Here is a 20,306-nt window from a genome sequence, read left to right as displayed (position 1 = left end):
ATAAGGATTGCCATGTTAAACCCTGCAGGTGGACTTAGTCCGACATGACAATGAAGTTGAGTGGTACTACTCTTGGAGTTAGATATTAATTAAGTGAGTTGTTAGTAACTTACTTAACTAGTGGACATTCATAATCTTAAACACAGGGAGACTAACACACTCATGATAAGAAGGAGCCCATAATGTAATTTGGGATTGGTGCGGTAGTGCGGTAATAACTCTTTAGTGGAATGAATTGTTATCGATGAATTTGAGTTGTGTGTTCGGGGTGAACACGGGATACTCAAGCTCATCGGAAGGCCAAAACCAATTTCTCCTCTAGATCCCTGTCGTAGCCTCATTATAGCCTCAAGTCCATCCAAATGTAAGGCTCTTCTTGGTGTCTAAGAAGGGGCTCGGACCATTGCTTGGTGACCAAGCAATGGCCGGCCACATCCTCTTGAAGGGGCCGGCCCTATAGCTTGGTGACCAAGCTTGTAGGGGCCGGCCACAATAATTCAAAAAGGGAGGGTTGTTTTGAATTTTTAAAATCTTCTCTTTGTAGAAAACTATAAGTTTTAAAAGAGAGATTTTAATTTTTAAAACTTTCCTAATTTGAATTTGGCCACATGTTTTAATAGAGAGTTTTAAAAGTTTTAAAACTTTCCTTTTTTAACCATCCTCATGGTTTAAGAAAAAAAGGAGATAAGTTTTAAAATTAAAATTTTCTATCATCATATTAAAAAAGGAAATTTTATAAGAAAGTTTTTAAATTTTAAAACATGGTTTTAATTTTAGAAACTTTCCTTTTTTAACTCCTACTTTAGGAAAGAGAGCTTGTAAAATTTTATAAGAGTTTATCTTGTAAAATTTTATATAAAAAATTTTTTTCCTTGCCTTTTAATGTGGCCGGCCACCTTGCTTGGTGCCCAAGCAAGGGCCGGCCAATAGGATTCAATCCCAATCCTAAAACAAATAGGATTGATCTCAACCATTGATTGATGATTAATTCAATCAAGAGGAAGGAAAAAGGAAAATAAAAAGGGAAAAGGAAAATTATTAAAATCTTTCCTTATTTGCCTTGGGCAAGTAATATAAAAGAAGGGGTAAGGGGGGCTTCATGAAACACAACTCTTATTCCATTACTTGGGTGATCTCTTGGTGGCCGACCCTCTCCCTTCTCTTCTCCCTTTGCTCTCTTTTCTATTAGAGGTGGTGGTGGCCGAATATTGCAAGGAGGAGAAGGACTCTTTTGGGTGGTGTTCATCTTGGAGGTTCGTCGCCCACACGACATCCAAGGCGAGACGAGGAATACGGCAGAAGATCTTGAGGTCATTAGCATACAAAAAGAAGGTATAATTAGCAATTGTTTTCCGCATCATGCTAGTTTTCTTTTTGTAAGAATTCTAAATACAAGAGGCAATTAGATCTAGTTTTTCGAAATAGTTTTTCGAGTTTGTGTTTTCTTCTTTTTCGAACTTGTGTTTCGATTGTTCTTTTTGGTTGACCTAGAGTTATTTAAGAAAATAAATATTAGCTTTCCTTAAAAGGCTTTGCCTAGGCGGTGGTGGTTGCTCCCATATCCAAGAAGGCCATATGCCTCGCCATGCAGTCCTGGAAGCCAATTTTAGAAATTAATATTTATGGAATTAATAATCTAGGTAGGTTTGAATCAATAGTGTTAAGTTCCGCTTGCGATTCAAATCTAAACCATTAAGAACAGATAAGTTAAATTTGGAATCAATGATGTTAAGTTCCGTCTGCGATTCCTAATTTAACTTCTAAAGAACATAATAGGTTATTTAAGGAAAGGTTCGACACTTGTACAAAAATTTTTGTACAGTGGAACCGGTACGTTTTCCTAGGATTAACCAACAACGTGGGAGTTAAAGGGTCAAACGGCCGACCGGAGAAGGGTCAAACGGTCTCAGCAGAATCACAAACAGCCCGATAGGAAGTCGGGTCTCCGACGCTCATGGGGAACACGGTCGTCAGGCCGATAGGAGCGCCCGCTCGGCCGAAGGTATAAAGTAGTATACTGCGAACAGTCCACAGAGCACACGACCGGGAATATCCCGAGCGGACCAGCACAGACGACCGGCCGGACGTGGGGGACTGTCGACCGGCCGGACGCTCGGCATGGGGTAAGAAGAGACAAAAGGACAAAGGAACATCTTCTGACAGCGGGCATGTCCAACGATTAGGCCATACGCAGGATCCTGTGACAGAGGGTTTCACTGTCCCATCAGAGGTGTGCTCGGACTGTAGCAGTATGGTGTCAGGTAAGCTCTTCTGACAAGCCCACGCTGAGGTATGGGCTGAGGACACGTATTCGTCTCGGTATGTGTGCGTTAGCCTCTTCGCAGCTCTATATAAAGGGCCTCACACTTCACCGGAGGTACGCATTCTACGATATTCGGAGCCACTTCTTTGTTGTCCACTTGCCTGACTTGAGCGTCGGAGGGTCGTCGCCGGGAACCCCTTCCCTACCCGACTTCTTTGCAGGTTCGCCGGAGCTCCGTGCGGCCGGTCGGGGATCTACGTCAGCAACGCGGAGAGCGCCACGTGCCCAGCGTCTGTTGATTCAGCGTTCGGACAGGATCAATCTGGCACCGTCTGTGGGAACGCTCCTGCATCCGATCGGAAGCAATGGACGAAGCTGGTCGACAGCACTCGGTGATGCTCTCAACAGAGGAGCTCGACTCTCTGATCGAGACACGAGCAGCTAAGCTTGTGGAACAAAGGAAGAAGTCACAAGCTGAGCGGATTGAGCAGCAAGCAACATCAGCATCAGGATGTCGAGCGGAAGCACCGCAGGCCACGGTTCCATTTCATCGGGCCCTATTCCGCACTCCTCCTGAAGCCGCAGCAGTTAATTGTGATCGAGGATCTTCATCAGATGAAGTACCAAGACGAGACAGCAGAAAAGGCAAGGCCCCCCGAGCGGACGCCTCCCCCGAGCGGATCAACCGTCAATTCTCAGAGGCCATCCTGCGGGATCCTCTACCAAAGCACTATATGCCCCCGGTGATTGGTGAATACAACGGAACCACCGACCCGGACAATCATTTAGGTAAGTTCGACAACACCGCTACTCTTCATCAATACACAGATGGAGTGAAGTGTCGGGTTTTCCTTATCACCCTCTCGGGATCGGCTCAACGGTGGTTTCGGAGGTTGCCGGACGGATCCATCACGAGTTTCAAAGACTTCCGAACGGCATTCCTCCACCACTTTGCAAGCAGTCGGCGTTATCAGAAAATAAGTGTCAGCCTGTTCGCCATCAAGCAAGAGCCCAGAGAGCCGCTCAGAGCTTATATCCAGCGCTTCAACCAGGTGGCCATGGACATTCCAACGGCCACCTCAGAGATAATGATGAACGCATTTACACAAGGCCTGGTGGACTGTGACTTCTTCCATTCGCTCATTCAGAAGCCGCCCCGAGACTACGATCACATGTTACATTGGGCCAATGAATACATCAATATGGAGGAAGCCCAGGCGGCTCGAAGGAAAGAAGTTCCAACTGAGCGACCATCTCTTACCGAGCGGAAGCCTGTCACTCACCAGGAGCCGCCCAGAGGACCGCGGGCCGAAGCAATCCGCTCTCACCATGCGAGGTCCCATGTCCAAGAGGTAGCCGCCGAGCGGCCCAAGCCAAAGAAGAAGGTATGGACCCCCCATGTTCTGCTCTTTCCACCGAACCGACACGCACAACACCAGAGATTGCCGAAGCCTTCCCCTGATCGCTCACCCCGTTCCCCGGAGTGGCGGCCGTCGATCGCCATCATCCGACAGGCAACAGAGACCTCGTGAAGCTGATCGGATGATATCCGACAGGCGACAAAGACAGACTCCCGAGCGGCATCATACTCCGATGCGGGAGGACAATCCCCGGAGGTCTAGGGAGCAGCCTAGGCCGTCCGCTCGGGAAGAAGAAAATAGAAACAACACTTCTCGAGGCGAAATCAACATTATAGCTGGTGGGCCGACCGGAGGCGACTCCAACAGAGCAAGGAAGACGAGCGTCAGGCAGCTTCAGATCCATGCGGTCGGCTGTAGCCAGGAAAGGGCGAGCGGACCCGAAATCATCTTCGGGCCCAGGGACTTGGAGGGAGTCGAAGTGCCACATGACGACGCTCTCCTCATCAAAGCGGTAATAGCCAACTACACTATTCACCGCGTTTTCGTTGATACAGGAAGCTCGGTTAATATCATATTCAAAAAGGCCTTCGACCAACTACAAATTGATCGAGCCGAGCTGCTGCCCATGACAACCCCCCTCTATGGGTTCACGGGCAATGAAGTTCTGCCAGTCGGACAGGTCCGACTGGCTATTTCGCTGGGAGAAGAGCCGCTCAGGAGGACGAGGACAGCAAACTTTGTCGTGGTCGACTCTCCCTCAGCATACAACGTCATTTTGGGGCGACCGGTGCTCAGCGAGTTCCGAGCGGCAGTCTCCACCTTCCACCAGAAAATCAAGTTCCCGGTGGAAGATAAAGTGGGAGAAGTGCGAGGAGACCAGCTGGCAGCTCGGCGATGCTACGTCGAGATGGTCCGAGCTGAACTAAATTCCGCTCGGAAGGCACCGCGGATCGAGGTAAACACCATAACCGAGAAACCACCCTCTTTGGTGTATGAAGAAAAAGAGGAAATGCATATTCACCCGACCCGATCGGAGGCCACCACATTCGTTGCGGCCGATCTGGAGGCGAACCAAAAAGAGGAAGTGATCAAATGCCTCCAAAGAAACTGTGATGTCTTCGTCTGGTCGACGCACGAGCTGCCCGGAATTTCGCCGAGTATAGCGCAGCACGAGCTCCATGTCCGACTGGACGCTCGACCGGTGAAGCAAAGAAAAAGGGATTTCAGCGCTGAACAGAATGTCATCATCCGAGCGGAGGTTGAGAAGCTCCTGGAGGCCGGCCATATATGCGAGGTCCAGTTCCCGAGTTGGCTGGCTAACGTAGTATTAGTCTCCAAGCCGGGCAACAAGTGGAGAGTGTGCATAGATTTTCGGGATCTCAACAAAGCATGCCCGAAGGATTTTTATCCTCTGCCTCGGATCGATCAACTGGTGGACTCCACAGCTGGCTGCGAGTTGATATGCATGCTCGACGCCTATCAGGGCTACCACCAAGTGTCGCTCGCCCGAGAAGATCAAGAGAAGGTTAGCTTCGTTACAGCCGACGACACATACTGCTACAATGTGATGCCGTTCGGACTGAAGAACGCGGGGGCAACCTACCAGCGCTTGATGAACAAAGTGCTCAAGGAGCAGATCGGACGCAATCTGGAAGTGTACGTGGATGATATTCTCATCAAGTCCGTTCGATCGGCCGATCTCTTTAAAGACATGGAGGAGACTTTCCGAACGCTGAGGCAGTATGGAGTTAAGTTGAACCCTCAGAAGTGCATGTTCGGAGCAAAAGGCGGGCGTTTCTTGGGCTACATAGTGACCGAACGAGGCATCGAGGCAAATCCCAGCAAGGTGAAAGCTCTACAAGACATGCTGCCCCCAAGAAATCTGATGGAAGTCCAGCGCTTGACCGGTCGGATAACTGCATTGTCCAGATTCATCTCGAAGACGGCCGATCGGAGTCTCCCATTTTTCAAAGTCTTGCGCAAGGCTACCAAGTTTCATTGGGATGAAGAATGCGATCAGGCTTTCGAAGAACTGAAGACGTATTTGAACTCTCTACCTGTGCTAGCGAAGCCAGCCGTAGGTGAGCCGCTTTGTATTTACTTATCTTCAACAGAGCATGTCGTAGGCTCGGTGTTAGTAAGGACGAGCGGAGAAGAACAACCTGTATACTTCTTGAGCCATATATTAAAAGACGCTGAATCTCGCTACACTGGGCTCGAGAAACTTGATTTTGCTCTGGTCCTCACTGCTCGGAGACTTCGCCCCTATTTCTTGGCACATACTATCATCGTCCGGACGAATAGCCCTTTGGGAAGAGTGCTGTTAAATCCAGAAGTGTCCGGACGGCTCATCAAATGGACCACGGAGTTGAGCGAATTCGACATTCAGTATCAGCCCCGTTCGGCGATAAAGGCGCAGTCCTTGGCGGATTTTATCATCGAAGTGCAAAGGCCAGAGCCCGAAGCTATGTGGAAAATATTTGTGGACAGATCGTCCACTCGGCTCGGGAGCGGGATTGGCTTACTATTACTCTCTCCTCAAGAAGAAAGGATGCACTTATCCGTCCGGCTGGATTACAGAGCCACGAATAATGAAGCGGAGTATGAGGCGCTTATAGCCGGCTTGCAAGCCGCCCGGCATGTAGGGGCCGGTCAGGTGACGCTGCATTCAGATTCTCAGCTTGCCGCCCAGCAGCTCTCAGGCACCTTTGAGATTAACAACGCTCGGCTCAAACTCTACGCGGAAGCCTTTGAAAAGCTCAAGGCCAATTTCAGAGAAGTCATTATCCAGAAGATACCCCGAGCGGAAAATCAGGTGGCAGATGAGTTAGCCAAACTCGCAAGTTCAATAACGTCGGTCGTCATCCAGCAACCAATTGAACAAGTATCTTTGGTAGCACACGTCGACCGGATGGAGGGCCTCGCGTTCCCGAGTGATTGGAGGACAGCCATCATAGAATTTCTTCAGTCGGGGGCAACACCATCCGATCGGGAAGCAGCCCAACAATTAAGGAGGAGAGACGGTCGATTCACGCTCATTGGAGACCAACTCTACAAGAAGGCTTTCTCCCGTCCGCTTTTGAAATGTGTAAGCTCGGAAGACGCGGCATATATCCTCCAAGAAGTGCATCAAGGATCGTGCGGAGGGCATCCGGGCGGACGATTGTTGGCTAAGAAGATCCTGCTGGCCGGATACTACTGGCCAACCTTGCAAGCAGACGCTGCTCAGACCATCGCAATGTGCCTTTCCTGCCAGAAGTATCACAACTTCTCCCATCGACCGGCGGAGGAAATGAAAGCAGCTACCGTATCCTGTCCGTTCGACCAGTGGGGAATGGATATTGTGGGTCCATTTCCCATGGCGACCGGTCAGCGGAAGTTTCTACTGGTGGCTATCGACTATTTTTCCAAATGGGTGGAGGCCGAGCCGTTAGCTAAGATCACCGAGCAGATGGTCAAGAAGTTTATCTGGCAGCATATAATTTGTCGTTTCGGCATCCCTCGTTGGCTCGTATCTGATAATGGACGACAGTTCTCCGGGAAGCTTCTAGGAGATTGGTGCAAAAGTTATGGCATTGAATAACACTTTACTTCCGTGGCGTATCCACAAAGCAACGTCCAAGCGGAAGTAACCAACAGAGAAATCCTTAGGATTCTTCGAGCCCGACTGGACCACATGGGAGGAAGCTGGGTGGACGAGCTGTCGGGCGTCTTATGGGTCATTCGCACGACCCCAAAGGAAGGAACGGGCGTCACGCCATTCCATTTGGTGTATGGCGGCGAAGAAGTGATCCCAATTGAAGTCGGCGTCGAGTCCGTCCGGATCCAGAATTATGATGATGATAACGCTGAGCGGAGGAACATGGAGCTGGACTTGATCGATGAAGACCGAGACAAGGCGGTCGTCCGGCTGATGGCGTACCGGCAACGGATGAAGCAAAACTACAACCGGCGCGTAATCCCCAGAGCATTCCAAGTGGGTGACCTTGTCTGGAAGAAAGTAAAGCCGGTCGGCGACGTTGGCAAGTTGGAGGCTCCTTGGGCGGACCCCTTCAAAGTCGTCGAAAAGCTCCGCTCGGGCGCTTATTATTTGAAGGATGAAGACGGACGGCGGCTGGACCGACCATGGAGCGCGAATCATCTCCAGTCGTACCGAGCTGGGTGAGAGGTGCGCTAAATGTAATTTTATATATGTTTTGGTCCCCTATGTCCTTGTAATGCAGGGAGCAAAATGATAAAAGATGGCGAATATCTTCGCCGAACGGCAGTGTTAAAATTAGCCTTAAAGGTCGTTGAGCTCCGACGTTAAAAATCGAGAGTCGAGCCGGCGACTATAAATCATCCAAGCGGAAGACCGTCGAGCTCCGACGTTAAAAATCGAGAGTCGAGCCGGCGACTATAAATCATCCGAGCGGAAGACCGTCGAGCTCCAACGTTAAAAATCGAGAGTCGAGCCGGCGACTATAAATCATCCGAGCAGAAGACCGTCGAGCTCCGACGTTAAAAATCGAGAGTCGAGCCGGCGACTATAAATCATCCGAGCGGAAGACCGTCGAGCTCCGACGTTAAAAATCGAGAGTCGAGCCGGCGACTATAAACCCTCCGAGCGAAATACCGTCGAGCTTTGACGTTAAATATCGAGAGTCGAGCCAGCAACTATAAACCCTCCGAGCGGAAGACCGTCGAGCTCCGACGTTAAATATAGAGAGTCGAGTCGGTGACTATAAATCATCCGAGCGGAAGACCGTCGAGCTCCGACGTTAAAAATCGAGAGTCGAGCCGGCGACTATAAATCATCCGAGCGGAAGACCGTCGAGCTCCGACGTTATAAATCGAGAGTCGAGCCAGCGACTATAAATCATCCGAGCGGAAGACCGTCGAGCTCCGACGTTAAATATCGAGAGTCGAGCCGGCGACTATAAATCATCCGAGCGGAAGACCGTCGAGCTCCGACGTTAAAAATCGAGAGTCGAGTCGGCGACTATAAACCCTCCGAGCGGACGAAGGCAATAAAGAGGACTTGTGAGCAAGTACCCAAGGTATTCGCCGTCAATATCGTTCGACCGCCTCTACATTCCGCTCGGCCCAGTACCCAAAGGTACATCAACATCCAGCGAACAACTTCTTCTGTCGAAGTAGGACATATTCGGCCGAGCGGAAAAGTTACGCAAAATACTTCGTCAAAATCCCTTTCGAACAAAAGAGAGGTGTGATAAGAGGCGAGCGGACATCACACATATTGACTAGCAAAAGGACAAAGCAAGCAAAAGGATATCATATTAAGGAAACTAAGGCCGAGCGATGAAATTACAAAAAGTGACAGTTTTAGCCGAGCGGCAGAATTACATATAGACTTCTACTCTAGATAACCGTAAAGGTCCTTCGGGATGTTGTCGAGGAGCGCCACTTGATCTGCGGCCGGGATGAGAGTCGAGTCGGGAAGAAGACCCTTGGACTTCAAATATGTCGTGGTGGCGGTCATAGCAAGGTCGAAGGCGGTGTACATCCGTTCGCAGACTTTCTCTGAAAATTCAGTCAAACGGATGTAGTTTAGCCACAGGGCTGTGACTAAGCCAGGCTCAGCCTCTTGATATTCTTTGAAAGTCGCTTGGGAGGCGGCGAGGGACTCCTGCAGAGTTTGCAGTTCGTCTTTATGCTTAGTTGCATCGGCCGAGCGGCCCGCCTTCTCTCCATCGAGCTGCTCCATCAGCTCTTTAACTTTTAGCTCCAGCCACCGAGCTTCTACATTCTTCTTCTCCAGGTCGGAGATAGTCGTGTTCTTCCGCTCGGTCGCCAGGCTTATCTTGCGATCTAGAGATTTATTCACGCGCTCGAGCTCGGCCAAAGCGTGGGTCTGATCGGTCGTCTTCTTCTGCTCGACCGCCAACAAGTCTTGGGCCTTTTTGAGCTCTTTTTGCAGCTCGGCGTATGATGGGCCTTGGGAGCTGGGCGGACTGCCTGCAGCCTTCAATCTCCTCAATTCTTCATCCACCATCGCCAGACGGTTGGAGACAGCAATCTCCTCCACCCATCTCTGACAAAAAAGAAATTGTTAGTAGCCAATCGGCAAGAATGCATAAAGAACACTAAAGAAAACGCACTTACCCCAGTAGTCTGTTGCATGTGGCTATTGGCCAAGTTGCTAAGTGGAATCATCGCCACACGCGCCCAAGCGTCGGCCCACATTTCGGCTAAGGGCCCCTTCATTGTGATCATGTGCTCGGGAGCGGTTGGTCGATCGGCCTCGGGCAGCAATTCTTCGGTCGAGAGGTGGAGTGAAACTCGGACGGTGCGGCATCGACCGGAGGTCGTCTGGGCGGAAGCTGGAGAAGGAGCGGAAGCTGGCGCAGAAAACTGGGACAAAATTGTAGAACGATGGACTTGGCGGGGAGCGGGCGGAAGGACGCTAACTGGAATGGCCTCAAGAGGGTTCGCAGACGCATCAAGTTGGGAGGGAGTCCGATCGAATGAAATCACCTCAATCTCTGGCGCTTTGCCTCGAGAAGCGGCGGTGGCCCGCTCGGATGGATGGATCGCAGAAGTAGCCGAGCGAAGTGGCGTTTCCGCCCAGCGTCTATTTTGTCGAAGCGGGCGCTCTTCCTCTTGCGTCGAGCCCTCCTCCCGAATGGAAGGCTCCCGGCTAGCAGTTGCGCCAGCCGCTGGCTCTGGGATAGAAGACTGAGCGGCCGATTCCCCAGCATGGGTCTCGCTTTCCCCCTCATTAGAGCCGACCGGCTGGATGCCGAGCGTCTCCATCTCTTTGGCAGCCGCGGCCTCGAGCGCCGCCGCCTTCCTCTTCAAGATGCCAGCCATCACCGACTCCATGACAATGTTCGCTGCAATAGAAAAAGAAGAAAGTCAGTTAGCAATCAAGACAAAGGTACCAAGTGAAATTCTTACCGAAGCCGGTCGGGAGTGGGGTTCTGATCGGACTCAAGCCGAATATGTACATAACCCCTTCTGGAAGGAATTTGTTGATATCAAACCGCAGACCGGCAAGCATGTTGGCGGCGTGGAGATAATCCGGCCGGGTCTTGAATCTTTTGAGTTCTGGGGAGAGAGGATGGCCGACCTGCCATTGGGTTCGGAAGGGAGCCCGCTCGGGAAGGCGAATATAAAAATAGAATTCCTTCCAATGCTTATTGGAAGAAGGTAGTTTATTGAAGAAAACCAAGCCGGGCCGAGCCTGGAACATGTAAGTGCCCGACTCGGACTGTTTAGGGTAGTAGAAATAGTAGAAAACTTCCGGTCGGAGGGGAATGTTATGGATCTTGAATAAGATGACAACGTCGCATAGGAGGCGGAAGGTATTGGGGACTAGGCTTCCGAGCGGAATGCCGAAAAAGTTACAAACTTCTACAAAGAAGGGATGGATCGAAAATCGCAGACCGGCTGTGAACTGGTCGCGGAAAACACAAAAAGCTCCGCGCTGCGGTTTGTGTGGCTGAGCGGAGTCTGTGGGTAGGATGATTTCAAGGTCGGAGGGAATATCAAAACTATTAATCAGAACATCGACGTCGCGCCGATCGAAGCGCGACTCCATGGTTTGATCTTCGGGTTGAGAAGAATGGGCCATTGTCCGAACGGACGAAATCAAAAGAAAATGAAAGAGGATAAAAGGAAGAAGATGGCAACGAAACAGTAGCTCGAGGACGAAAACTTGGGAAAGAAATGCAAAGAAAACGTAGAACCAAAGAGAGAAAGAAGGAGAACCTTACAACGAAGAGGAGGATCGAAGGAAGAGCACCGGAGATCGCCGAAAACAGAAGCGCGAGATCGCCGGAAAGCTGGAACGCGAGAGGAAGCGGTGAACACGCGATAGCAGTACTGAGGCGAAGGGAAGAAGAGAAGCTTTTATAGGGTGGAGCCCGAGCGGCCTCCACCGTCGAATCCAGGTCGCGAGAATCGGAGCATGCATCGCGCCGTTCATTTCGAACCACCTCGATCCCATCAGAACACCACGCCACCGCCGTACAATGATGGCAGCATCGCCACGTGGCATCCAGCCACTGGAACGCATTTAATGAGCGCGTGCTCGACCTTAATGATGGAGATTGGCGGAAACTTCGAAGAGATGCTGAGTAATGTTGGCGTTGACTGGCGTTTTGGCTGCCCCTGGTTTCCGAGCGGATGGTAGTTGCAGTATGCCGCTCGGCGCAACTGATGGTCCAGTCAGTCAGACTAATCGCCTCCTTCGACTAGACTTGAAGGGGAGGCAAGTGATCCGGAGGTAAGAACAGGGACCCCCCTCTGAGGGAAGTCAATGCCACGTGGGAGTTAAAGGGTTAAACGGCCGACCGGAGAAGGGTCAAACGGTCTCAGGGGAATCACAAACAGCCCGACAGGAAGTCGGGTCTCCGACGCTCATGGGGAACAGGGTCGTCGGGCCGATAGGAGCGCCCGCTCGGCTGAAGGTATAAAGTAGTATACTGCGAACAGTCCACAGAGCACACGACCGGGAATATCCCGAGCAGACCAGCACATACGACCGGCCGGACGTGGGGGGACTACCGACCGGTCGGACGCTTGGCATGGGGTAAGAAGAGACAAAAGGACAAAGGAGCATCTTCTGACAGCGGGCATGTCCAACGATTAGGCCATACGCAGGATCTTGTGACAGAGGGTTTCACTGTCCCATCAGAGGTGTGCTCGGACTGTAGCAGTATGGTGTCAGGTAAGCTCTTCTGACAAGCCCACGCTGAGGTATGGGCTGAGGACACGTATTCGTCTCGGTATGTGTGCGTGAGCCTTTTCGCAGCTCTATATAAAGGGCCTCAGACTTCCCGGAGGTACGCATCTACGATATTTGGAGCCACTTCTTTGTTGTCCACTTGCCTGACTTGAGCGTCGGAGGGTCATCGCCGGGAACCCCTTCCCGGCCCGACTTCTTTGCAGGTTCGCCGGAGCTCCGTGCGGCTGATCGGGGATCTACGTCAGCAACATGGAGAGTGCCACGTGCCCAGCGTCCGTTGATTCAGCGTTCGGACAGGATCAAATACTCTTTGCTCCCCCCTACGCTAAGATAAAGACTCTTGTACCAAAAAAGATTGGACCTCCAAGACTACTCAAACAAATAAAGGTGGATAATAAAAAAAAAATTGAATACAGTGCACCTACTAAGCCAAAAAAAAGGGTGTGTTAAGGGAGAAGATGGGGCTAAGGAGCCTTCAGGTCAGCAAGGTGTAGCTAAAGAGATCCATCATGGCAAAGGCAAGGACATTGTAAAGGGGGCTCGGATATTTGGAACTCACCGTAATCATATCTACAACTCTCCATGTCAACTATAAAGGAGGATGTAGAAGTCACTACCTCCATTTCTGTTCTGCTATATGGATGTATTGTATAATACCCAATTCTTCATCTCCTAATTTTAATCTCTTTCATAACAAATGACATCAAAGGACCTATGGAATTAGACACTTCTTCCCTATGATTATATAATCATTGTGAAATTTTTCTCCATGTGTTGTTTATCAATCCTGCTAATGGGAGTTCTTGAGTGTCTTTAAACAATGCATTCATACTTTCAGCACAATTTATGATGAGCATTGCATATCTTCTACCCAAAAATTATATTTCCTCTCGTTACAGCCCAAAATAATTTGAATGTAGGTCTATCCCGAGTCTCTGTTATTGTTACCATATTACAAGATAGGTGATAGCAACATAATCTATGGTGAGTAGTAGGATAAATTTTACTTATTGTAGATAATATTCCATGATATCTATCAGATAGTATTGTTATAGTTAATAGATCAACTGTAAGAAATGTCTTTAGATGATTTAGAAGCCATTCCCAAGATGATGCACACTTAGCCTCAACAATTGTAAAGACAATTGACATAAGTTTTGCATGACCATCTATTGCTATGGTCATCAATAAAATAGCTAGATATTGGTCACTCAAGTGCATTGCATCAATTCCGATTAGTTTACGAAAGTATGTTTGAAAAATTTTGCCACATGCACCAAAGGCCCAGAAACAATATTGGAATATTTTTATCAATGTTTGTTTTCAATGCATATTTCTGAGTCTCTATATTTTAGTTACCGTAAAAGCCTAGGGAGGTCACCATAATCTTTTTTAAAATCACCTATCATCTTTGTTAGAGCTTTTTGATGTGCATTATATGCCTTTAGATATGATATCTCTACTATAAATCATTCTTCCATATCTTACTGAATCATTCTAGGTTTATATTCATCTGCAGACACAAAATGACTTTCAATTTGAGAAGCTATAAAAGAAGCTGTGCATGTAGGATGATCGACCATTCCTAAGCAAAGATTGCATTAGTGTTCATCTAAATATTTTTTAACTGTCAACTCTATTTCTCCCCTTGCAATTATTGCCTACGAACAATTTTCTCCATCACAAATTATTAGTATTAGCCCTAGTACCAATTATGAGATGATTGTAAAGGGCTCCTTTTGTATCATATTTCATTATGAATAAAAGGCAAAGTTAGTTATTATATTTATTTCAATTTCATGCCGAATGAATAAGTATAATAATGTCCTAGAGTAGAAGGTTCTAATCTATATCATATCAATTAGTTAAATTGATAGTGAGATATTGTAGATATACATATAATAATACTCTTAACTATTCCTAATTAAGGATTAATATGCAAGGATAATATTAATGCGTTGAGACCAGCATGTTGGTCAACAGATGATTTAATCTCACAAGTCATGGATATGAGATATCAGGTTGACACATAGGTATATATTAGAGAATATATACTGAATGACCCACCATGAGAATATTTCATGAATCGTTATATGAGTGTCATAAACATTCTCATGTGACTATTGGTATGAATAGTCCTTAGACCTTAAGTCATCATGGTTCCCTAGATAAGGCGTTGTATACTTTGGTATCGGCAAACGTCAACTGCAATAGGGTGGACTATAAAGTCGATCACTGGGTATGTAATAACTTAGGTGGAGGGATGTGAGTGATGTAGATGGGATCTATCTCTTCCATATGATAGAAGTGATCTGTGGGCCCCTTGATTAGTAGGACACAAGAAAGCACAATCATACTCAAATGAGCCAATATGAGATATTAAGCTTATTTGATTGAGTGTGTCTACTTAGAGATCAAGAAACACAAAAATTGATAAGACGATGACACAGTCTATGCCTCATTGATTAATCTAGATATCAAGGATAGAAGGACCAAACCATACAAGATAATAGCCACGGAAAGGTTAAGTCGGATCTCGACATTCTTGCCACTTGGGTAGCAATGATGTCTTGCTAGATGTCACTCATTACTTATATATCTAAAATGTTGATTTGGATACATTACCAACGTTATGAGAACCTATTGGGTCACACACAAAGAACAATTTGATTTGGAGATGGGTTCATATGGTGGATCATTGGATTAAATCTAATCTAAATTAGACTCATTCAGTTAGACTCAATTGGATTTAATTATTGGATTGAGTCTAATTTGAATTAGATTTATAGAGTCAATTTGGATTAATGTTCATGGAATCAATAAGGATTGATTAGGTTCAATGAGTTAGACTCATTGGGTGAACTTGAATTCATCTAGGAAAATGAATGGTCAATTTTGAATCATTGGATTGAATGGTCAATTTTGAACCATTGGATTGAAGAGAGGAAGACCAAAGGGCAAAACCCTTTGGTATTCATTAGATGGATATAAATATGATTTATGAATGGAATTTTAATTAGATGAAAACTTGTTGTGTCCATTGAGTTTCCTCCTTCTCTTCCTCCCTCTCTTGGTTGAACCTCCTTTCTTGGTTGCTAGCACAACCTTAGGTGATTTTCTTCTCCAATCCTTGAGTTCATGAGACAGACGAGAAGCTTGTTCGTGTGGATATCGTTAAAGGCGTGAACGTGTGATTGTGTCGAGATCCTAGCTATCGGGAGATCAAGTGCACGTATCAAAGGTATAACTCTAGAATTATGAAACTTAGTACATTGTTTTGCCTTCACATGGATCTTCTGGGAGAGGATCTAGTAAATTCCCACTACACTTTTCGCATGTTTAGCACACTAGATCTCTACACAAATTGCTTTAACTCTGATTTTCTTGAGTCCTTTATTATGTAAATGAACTACCTCTTTATAACATACTCAACAAGTGCATCTTTAAAAAAATTTTGGGTTGAGAATATCTACACAAGAGTCGATAGTTTTTAAATTACTATTATTGTCATTGAGTGGAGTGAACAATATGAAAGTTAAAAAAAATACATTACATCACTACTTCAATTAAATGCAGATTGTATTATGAAACAGAAAAAAAATTCATTCCACTACTATTTCAAAAAAAAAAGATACATATTACATATTGCATTTTACATTACCTTATCAACAAAAGATTCATCACTCCTGTCTGATTCTTACCTTTGCGACATAACAAGTTTTGAGTTCATTACATAGACATCTTCAACTAATGGATCGGAGCACATCTTCAAGATCACTATACTCATTCAATATCACTAGCAAATCTATTGAACAGTCCATATCATTCGCTATAAATTCATCAATGGAGACATTTCTTTCAATTTCTTCTAGCATTCTAATATCATAATATTCTAGTTGAGTTCACATATCTTCAAATATTTGTTCCAAACAGCTATGGCTTACAACATCCTCAATATTAATAGCTTCTTCTTTCAAATTGTATATACAATTTATACTCTCTCCAGTACTCACCAGAACACTAGTAGAAGTGGAAGATGACTTCTTACAACCAGTGGCATTTATGTTTGGTGTACCATCACCAAGTTAGTCTTGATTTTGTGAAACAATTGATTCCATCTTACATTAGCGCATTTCATCAAAAAATGAATCCTTGCGTTGATGCAATCGTAAATAACAATCACTTCTAAAATATGTGAATATTTCTATAACACATTAGCCAACTGAAGGAAGTCAATAGATCATCACATATTTTTAAATTTGTAGTTACACATTTTAAGATTTAAAATTTTACAAACAAACAACTTTAAGCTCGTAACCACACTATTTATCGATTGATTGATTAGGGTATTATGAATTAAACTTTCAAGAAAAAAAAGGCAGACAATAAAGTCCATATGCATATCATTAACAACACGAGATAATCGACATTTTACTAAACCACATTGGCAAGGTTCTATATAATGCTAATATATATCCTCTCAGGGTGGTGTGGTGGTTAAGACATAGAGTTTTGCTACATTAGGTCATGGGGTCAAAACTTGGCGCGTCCAAGCATGCCTTCCCCCATACCTTGGCCACTGCACTAATGACTAGTAGTCACCCGTGATTTACCTCCTCTATGTTAGCCTAGGAACGAGTTGGCGGAGGCGTTGGAGGTGAGTGAATCAACTTTTGTCACATATAATGCTAATCTATACATCATATTAATTCATTTATGGATTAGTAGAAGAAAACTTATATATTGCTCATAAGATTTATCAAAGCGTAAAACTTTGCCTACACTACGATTTCAACTATCAATGTTATTGTGATTAGTTTTTCTACAATGAAAAAAAATATATTAGATGAATATAATAAAGATATCCTCGACTACAATATTGGCAAGGGAAATTTGAGATGTTAACGTCGGCTATGCAGTTAATAGATTATCTAGAATGTTGGTTGACAAAATTTAGTGAGTACTTGAAATTTTTTAACTTGGCGTTACAATTGCTTACACTCGGCAACCAACACCTCACTTGAACCCTGCTCTAATACAATAACAGAGAATTGGCAAAGCCACTACCTCAAGCTAGGTTTCATCACTTTCAACTTCGTAGTTAGGAAAGAGGCATGTGGTCGGGAGCAATTACCTCATGAAGACCATTGAACACATAAATTGCATTGTTCACCGGAGAAGAAGCTACACCAGAGCTACGTTTGTTAGGTTTTCTCCGATTGCCTTTTATGTACACAATAAGCTGAAAAGTTTGCAGGATATAAACTCCACCGGAGCTGAAAAGTTCCCTATTTTCTCTAACAAGAAGCTACATCGTTCATCGAAAAATATTCGACACCACCCCAATGTTTATCAGCTTCTCTTCATTCAACTTTTAAGCGAAATAGAAGATCATTGTTCACTAAAAAATAAGTTGCACCATTTATCAATTATTGCCTTTGGTTCGGATGAAGGTCACTTTCTTCGAGAAGACATTATCACAATTTGGAGTGGTCTTTGCTTTGGATGAATGTGAGAAGTGTTGGGATCGGAGTGCAGCAGAATACATATATTAAAATCTGATTTTTCTCTTAAATCATGGATCTCTTTGTGGTACATATAGTTTTAATAAAATAACACAAAATAAAGCATACCTCTTAGTCCTTAATAAAGTGAATGATATCACAAACAAATGATAGCCCCGTGTGTGAGTCCTCTAACGGTATCCACATGCACTAGATCACGAAGTTGACATGATTCGTTAGGTACTAGCCTCTTGGATCAACAAAACCTTTTGAAAGCACTATCAATCTCTTTCGATGGAAGAAAATGAAGAAGAAGTCTTCAAGGGAAAAGTGGAGAGAGAGTCCGTTAAAGAATCTTTCCAAGGATGACTATTTATAGCCTCCAACCAATATGAAGAGTTATGACTTTTCAAATTTTCCATTAATCATCATGATGGTGACTTTTCAAATTCTCCATTAATATTATGATTGTGGTTATTCAAATTCTCTTTTAATCATCATATTTGTGACTATTCGAATTCTCTCTTTTTTGAATTAAATAATCCATATTTGATATTGATTTATTCTAGCTTTCGATATTTTAGAATTAATTAATAATCTAATTCAGAAATAAAAAATTAATTAATTTTAGTATATACTAAAATAATCAATTATATATAATGTTCATGTCTATGTGATATACGTGCGACTCTCTAGGTTTTATAAACGAAGGTAGTGTAAATCCATATGCAGACTAAGGTAACCATCTAGCAACAGTTTTTAGTCATCCAACGTGATAAATAAAAATTAGTCATAAACTATAAACCACCATGAACTGATTACTGTATAATTCAATCTCTTCATTTAACTCTACATCCTATTTAATTCGGTACATTATGCATCATGGCCAAATTATTTGTTTTACTTGATTTCCAAGATATAATAGACTTCTCTTGAATGATAAATTATTCCTCTCATGGCCATGGATTTTGAGTCACTAATATCTCTATCAAATGGCTAGGATATTAACTCCTAATCCAAAAGAGCAATGAATCATCTATTGACTCAACGCTATTCTCTCTACACTTGTTATACACTCAACTACCATATTAATCACAATTCAATTAAAGACTGCTTTTAATAGCATCAAAGTGCATAACTCTGCACATAGAATAAATAAAGGACTTAAGTCAAAAGATCATTTACACTCGTTCATAAGAGGAATGACCAATGATGCCTAATATGTGGTCTCCTCTTAAGCGGATCGTGTCTAGCGTACCTCTAAACTCAAGGCACCCTCAAGTACAACTTGGATATCCATTCCTCGATCCGTCTCCACCTAGTCATATTCAGCGTTGATCTAGATATTCATGTCTCCTCTAGATATTTATTCGATTAAGGATTATTTTTAGATTAATATATTCATTAATCTGTGGAAATTTATTATTAATTATATATGTATAGAAAAGTAAATAATTAATGATAAATATTTACCTTTATGAAATAATTATCCATAAAATACATAAGGAGTATCTTGGCACATAAGTGGGCATACTAGCAATCTCCCACTTGCACTATTGCCAAACACTATATGTAACGACCCGCCTCCTACTGACTCGGCTGCGAGGCCAATCGTTACGTAATGCTGTGCTAAATTACTATTGCGGAAATCTGGATTTATTAAAATTTTGCTAAACTGATTACTGGAAAATCTGAACTTAGTATTCTAGGTGTACCTAGGATTTGTACACATGCTAGGGAAGAGAACCTATGCCTCTCGGATGACCTGCTAGCTGTAATCAGGTATTTCAATCGATCCATAGATCGATTGGCCTGTCGGATCGATCCAGTGATCGATCCAGCTTGATACTGGCACGAAAACAACCCTCTGGATCGGTCGGCTGACCGATCCATAAGCTGTCGCTTCTGTACGCAGCTGGATCGGTCTACCGACCGATCCAGGAGTGCACTGATCGGTCGGCAGACCGATCCAGTGGCTCACTGATCGGTCAGCCCGACCGATCCAGTGGCTCACTGATCGGTCGACTGACCGATCAGTGAGCTTCGTTCTCCTCTGTTCGCATGGATCGGTCAGCTGACCGATCCAGTGGCACAACTCGACCCTGATCGGTCTGTAGACCGATCTGGGTTCTGATTTCGCACTGAAACTCCTGATTTCAGCACTATTTCGTGCCTCAATCACATGTAATATTCTAAGATGGCTAGGAAACACTCTAACCATGACAACTAACATTCTAACATCATATATTTAACATTCTAAGCATAATCTAAAGCATGGTTCGTTAGCTCATGGCGTTTAACATGCTAAAACAAAGAGTAATAGAAATACTAAAGTTCATATGCTTAATTGAAATTGCTGGATCCCTAGGATCTTTATTCCATGTTCCATCCACACACATCCTCATCATTGCATTGACCTCCAGCCTCCGCTAGTCCATCTTTCCTTTACCCTTATCTGCAGTATAAGGAAAATAGAATCTGTAAGC

This window comes from Zingiber officinale, chromosome 11A, assembly GCF_018446385.1.
Source record: "Zingiber officinale cultivar Zhangliang chromosome 11A, Zo_v1.1, whole genome shotgun sequence".
In the NCBI taxonomy this organism is placed as follows: Eukaryota; Viridiplantae; Streptophyta; class Magnoliopsida; order Zingiberales; family Zingiberaceae; genus Zingiber; species Zingiber officinale.
The sequence above is the reverse complement of the archived record's forward strand: the minus strand, read 5'-3'. Positions refer to the sequence as shown.